Source organism: Ascaphus truei, unplaced genomic scaffold (assembly GCF_040206685.1).
Source record: "Ascaphus truei isolate aAscTru1 unplaced genomic scaffold, aAscTru1.hap1 HAP1_SCAFFOLD_449, whole genome shotgun sequence".
NCBI lineage: Eukaryota > Metazoa > Chordata > Amphibia > Anura > Ascaphidae > Ascaphus > Ascaphus truei.
Genome location: NW_027456780.1, coordinates 30,361 through 36,066, shown reverse-complemented (window position 1 = coordinate 36,066; position 5,706 = coordinate 30,361).

The following is a 5,706-nucleotide window of genomic DNA, read 5'->3' as shown; positions in this document are numbered from 1 at the left end:
TGAGCGGTGCGGGGGGGGGAGATGTGTGAGCGGTGCGGGGGGAGAGATGTGTGAGCGGTGCGGGGGAGAGAGATGTGTGAGCGGTGCGGGGGGAGAGATGTGTGAGCGGTGCGGGGGGAGAGATGTGTGAGCGGTGCGGGGGGAGAGATGTGTGAGCGGTGCGGGGGGGAGAGATGTGTGGGGGGAGAGATGTGTGAGCGGTGCGGAGAGAGAGATGTGTGAGCGGTGCGGGGAGAGATGTGTGAGCGGTGCGGGGAGAGAGATGTGTGAGCGGTGCGGGGGGAGAGATGTGTGAGCAGTGCGGGGGGAGAGATGTGTGAGCGGTGCGGGGGGGGGAGAGATGTGTGATCGGTGCGGGGGGAGAGATGTGTGAGCGGTGCGGGGGGGAGAGATGTGTGAGCGGTGTGGGGGAGAGAGATGTGTGAGCGGTGCGGGGGGGGGAGATGTCGTGAGCGGTGCGGGGGGGAGAGATGTGTGAGCGGTGCGGGGGGAGAGAGATGTGTGAGCGGTGCGGGGGGAGAGATGTGTGAGCGGTGCGGGGGAGAGATGTGTGAGCGGTGCGGGGGGGAGAGATGTGTGAGCGGTGTGGGGGGGAGAGATGTGTGAGCGGTGCGGGGGGGAGAGATGTGTGAGCGGTGCGGGGGGGAGAGATGTGTGAGCGGTGCGGGGGGAGAGATGTGTGAGCGGTGCGGGGGGGGGGAGATGTGTGAGCGGTGCGGGGGGGAGAGATGTGTGAGCGGTGCGGGGGGAGAGAGATGTGTGAGCGGTGCGGGGGAGAGATGTGTGAGCGGTGCGGGGGGAGAGATGTGTGAGCGGTGTGGGGAGAGAGATGTGTGAGCGGTGCGGGGGGGAGAGATGTGTGAGCGGTGCGGGGGGGGGGGAGATGTGTGAGCGGTGCGGGGGGGAGAGATGTGTGAGCGGTGCGGGGGGAGAGAGATGTGTGAGCGGTGCGGGGGGGAGAGATGTGTGAGCGGTGCGGGGGGAGAGATGTGTGAGCGGTGCGGGGAGAGATGTGTGAGCGGTGCGGGGAGAGAGATGTGTGAGCGGTGTGGGGGGGGAGAGATGTGTGAGCGGTGCGGGGGGGGGAGAGATGTGTGAGCGGTGCGGGGAGAGAGATGTGTGAGCGGTGCGGGGAGAGATGTGTGAGCGGTGCGGGGAGAGAGATGTAGTGAGCGGTGTGGGGGGGAGAGATGTGTGAGCGGTGCGGGGGGGGAGAGATGTGTGAGCGGTGCGGAGAGAGAGATGTGTGAGCGGTGCGGGGGGGAGAGATGTGTGAGCGGTGCGGGGGGGAGAGAGATGTGTGAGCGGTGCGGGGGGGAGAGAGATGTGTGAGCGGTGCGGGGGGGAGAGATGTGTGAGCGGTGCGGGGGGGGAGAGATGTGTGAGCGGTGCGGGGAGAGAGATGTGTGAGCGGTGCAGGGGGAAGAGATGTGTGAGCGGTGCGGGGGGGAGAGATGTGTGAGCGTGTGGGGGGGGAGAGATGTGTGAGCGGTGCGGGGGGGAGAGATGTGTGATCGGTGTGGGGGGGAGAGAGATGTGTGAGCGGTGCGGGGGGGAGAGATGTGTGAGCTGTGCGGGGGGGAGAGATGTGTGAGCGGTGCGGGGGAGAGATGTGTGGGGGGGAGAGATGTGTGAGCGGTGCGGAGAGAGACGATGTGTGAGCGGTGCGGGGAGAGATGTGTGAGCGGTGCGGGGGGAGAGATGTGTGAGCGGTGCGGGGGGGAGAGATGTGTGATCGGTGCGGGGGAGAGATGTGTGAGCGGTGCGGGGGGGAGAGATGTGTGAGCGGTGCGGGGAGAGATGTGTGGGGGCGGTGCGGGGAGAGAGATGTGTGAGCGGTGCGGGGGAGAGATGTGTGAGCAGTGCGGGGGGAGAGAGATGTGTGAGCGGTGCGGGGGGGAGAGAGATGTGTGAGCGGTGCGGGGGGGAGAGATGTGTGAGCGGTGCGGGGGAGAGATGTGTGAGCGGTGTGGGGGGGAGAGATGTGTGAGCGGTGTGGGGGGAGAGATGTGTGAGCGGTGCGGGGGGAGAGAGATGTGTGAGCGGTGCGGGGGAGAGAGAGTGTGAGCGGTGCGGGGGGGGAGAGAGATGTGTGAGCGGTGCGGGGGAGAGAGATGTGTGAGCGGTGCGGGGGGGAGAGATGTGTGAGCAGTGCGGGGGGGGAGAGAGATGTGTGAGCGGTGCGGGGAGAGATGTGTGAGCGGTGCGGGGGAGAGAGAGATGTGTGAGCGGTGCGGGGGAGAGAGATGTATGAGCGGTGTGGGGGGGAGAGATGTGTGAGCGGTGCGGGGGGGAGAGAGATGTGTGAGCGGTGCGGGGGAGAGATGTGTGAGCGGTGCGGGGGGGGGGAGATGTGTGAGCGGTGCGGGGAGAGAGATGTATGAGCGGTGTGGGGGGAGAGATGTGTGAGCGGTGCGGGGGGAGAGAGATGTGTGAGCGGTGCGGGGGGGAGAGATGTGTGAGCAGTGCGGGGGGGGAGAGAGATGTTGTGAGCGGTGCGGGGGGAGAGATGTGTGGGGGGGAGAGATGTGTGAGCGGTGAGGAGGGGAGAGATGTAGTGAGCGGTGTGGGAGAGAGATGTGTGAGCGGTGCGGGGGGGGAGAGATGTGTGAGCGGTGCGGGGGGAGAGATGTGTGAGCGGTGCGGGGGGAGAGATGTGTGAGCGGTGTGGGGAGAGAGATGTGGTGAGCGGTGCGGGGGGGGGAGATGTGTGAGCGGTGCGGGGGGGAGAGATGTGTGAGCGGTGCGGGGGGAGAGAGATGTGTGAGCGGTGCGGGGGGGAGAGATGTGTGAGCGGTGCGGGGGGAGAGATGTGTGAGCGGTGCGGGGGGAGAGATGTGTGAGCGGTGTGGGGGGGAGAGATGTGTGAGCGGTGCGGGGGGGAGAGATGTGTGAGCGGTGCGGGGGGAGAGATGTGTGAGCGGTGCGGGGGGGAGAGATGTGTGAGCGGTGCGGGGGGGGAGATGTGTGAGCGGTGCGGGGGGGAGAGATGTGTGAGCGGTGCGGGGGAGAGAGATGTGTGAGCGGTGCGGGGGGGAGAGATGTGTGAGCGGTGCGGGGGAGAGATGTGTGAGCGGTGCGGGGGGAGAGAGATGTGTGAGCGGTGCGGGGGGGAGAGATGTGTGAGCGGTGCGGGGGGGGGAGATGTGTGAGCGGTGCGGGGGGGAGAGATGTGTGAGCGGTGCGGGGGAGAGAGATGTGTGAGCGGTGCGGGGGGGAGAGATGTGTGAGCGGTGCGGGGGGAGAGATGTGTGAGCGGTGCGGGGAGAGATGTGTGAGCGGTGCGGGGGAGAGAGATGTGTGAGCGGTGTGGGGGGGAGAGATGTGTGAGCGGTGCGGGGGGGGGAGAGATGTGTGAGCGGTGCGGGGAGAGAGATGTGTGAGCGGTGCGGGGAGAGATGTGTGAGCGGTGCGGGGAGAGAGATGTGTGAGCGGTGTGGGGGGAGAGATGTGTGAGCGGTGCGGGGGGGAGAGATGTGTGAGCGGTGCGGAGAGAGAGATGTGTGAGCGGTGCGGGGGGGAGAGATGTGTGAGCGGTGCGGGGGGGAGAGAGATGTGTGAGCGGGTGCGGGGGGGAGAGAGATGTGTGAGCGGTGCGGGGGGGAGAGATGTGTGAGCGGTGCGGGGGGGGAGAGATGTGTGAGCGGTGCGGGGAGAGAGATGTGTGAGCGGTGCAGGGGGAAGAGATGTGTGAGCGGTGCGGGGGGGAGAGATGTGTGAGCGGTGTGGGGGGGAGAGATGTGTGAGCGGTGCGGGGGGGAGAGATGTGTGATCGTGTGGGGGGGAGAGAGATGTGTGAGCGGTGCGGGGGGGAGAGATGTGTGTGAGACGTGCGGGGGGGAGAGATGTGTGAGCGGTGCGGGGGGAGAGATGTGTGGGGGGGAGAGATGTGTGAGCGGTGCGGAGAGAGAGATGTGTGAGCGGTGCGGGGAGAGATGTGTGAGCGGTGCGGGGGGGAGAGATGTGTGAGCGGTGCGGGGGGAGAGATGTGTGATCGGTGCGGGGGGAGAGATGTGTGAGCGGTGCGGGGGGGAGAGATGTGTGAGCGGTGCGGGGAGAGATGTGTGAGCGGTGCGGGGAGAGAGATGTGTGAGCGGTGCGGGGGGGAGAGATGTGTGAGCAGTGCGGGGGGAGAGAGATGTGTGAGCGGTGCGGGGGGGGAGAGAGATGTGTGAGCGGTGCGGGGGGAGAGATGTGTGAGCGGTGCGGGGGGGAGAGATGTGTGAGCGGTGTGGGGGGGAGAGATGTGTGAGCGGTGTGGGGGGGAGAGATGTGTGAGCGGTGCGGGGGGAGAGAGATGTGTGAGCGGTGCGGGGGAGAGAGATGTGTGAGCGGTGCGGGGGGAGAGAGAGATGTGTGAGCGGTGCGGGGGAGAGAGATGTGTGAGCGGTGCGGGGGGGAGAGATGTGTGAGCAGTGCGGGGGGGAGAGAGATGTGTGAGCGGTGCGGGGGGAGAGATGTGTGAGCGGTGCGGGGGAGAGAGAGATGTGTGAGCGGTGCGGGGGAGAGAGATGTATGAGCGGTGTGGGGGGAGAGATGTGTGAGCGGTGCGGGGGGAGAGAGATGTGTGAGCGGTGCGGGGGGAGAGATGTGTGAGCGGTGCGGGGGGGGGAGATGTTGTGAGCGGTGCGGGGGAGAGAGATGTATGAGCGGTGTGGGGGGGAGAGATGTGTGAGCGGTGCGGGGGAGAGAGATGTGTGAGCGGTGCGGGGGGGAGAGATGTGTGAGCAGTGCGGGGGGGGAGAGAGATGTGTGAGCGGTGCGGGGGAGAGATGTGTGGGGGGGAGAGATGTGTGAGCGGTGAGGAGGGGAGAGATGTGTGAGCGGTGTGGAGAGAGATGTGTGAGCGGTGCGGGGGGGGAGAGATGTGTGAGCGGTGCGGGGGGGAGAGATGTGTGAGCGGTGGGGGGGGGAGAGAGATGTGTGAGCGGTGCGGGGGGGGAGAGATGTGTGAGCGGTGCGGGGGAGAGATGTGTGGGGGGGAGAGATGTGTGAGCGGTGAGGGGGGGAGAGATGTGTGAGCGGTGCGGGAGAGAGATGTGTGAGCGGTGCGGGGGGGGAGAGATGTGTGAGCGGTGCGGGGGGGGGAGAGATGTGTGAGCGGTGCGGGGGGAGAGATGTGTGAGCGGTGCGGGGGGGAGAGATGTGTGAGCGGTGGGGGGGAGAGATGTGTGAGCGGTGCGGGGGGGGGAGATGTGTGAGCGGTGCGGGGGGCAGAGAGATGTGTGAGCGGTGCGGGGGGAGAGATGTGTGAGCGGTGCGGGAGAGAGATGTGTGAGCGGTGTGGGGGGCAGAGAGATGTGTGAGCGGTGCGGGGGGAGAGATGTGTGAGCGGTGCGGGGAGAGAGATGTGTGAGCGGTGCGGGGGGGAGAGATGTGTGAGCGGTGTGGGGAGAGATGTGTGAGCGGTGCGGGGGGGAGAGATGTAGTGAGCGGTGCGGGGGGAGAGAGAATGTGTGAGCGGTGCGGGGGGGGAGATGTGTGAGCGGTGCGGGGAGAGAGATGTGTGAGCGGTGTGGGGGGAAGAGATGTGTGAGCGGTGGCGGGGGAGAGAGAGATGTGTGAGTGGTGGGGGGGGAGAGATGTGTGAGCGGTGTGGGGGGGAGAGATGTAGTGAGCGGTGCGGGGGGGAGAGATGTGTGAGCGGTGCGGGGGGGAGAGAGATGTGTGAGTGGTGTGGGGGGAAGAGATGTGTGAGCGGTGCGG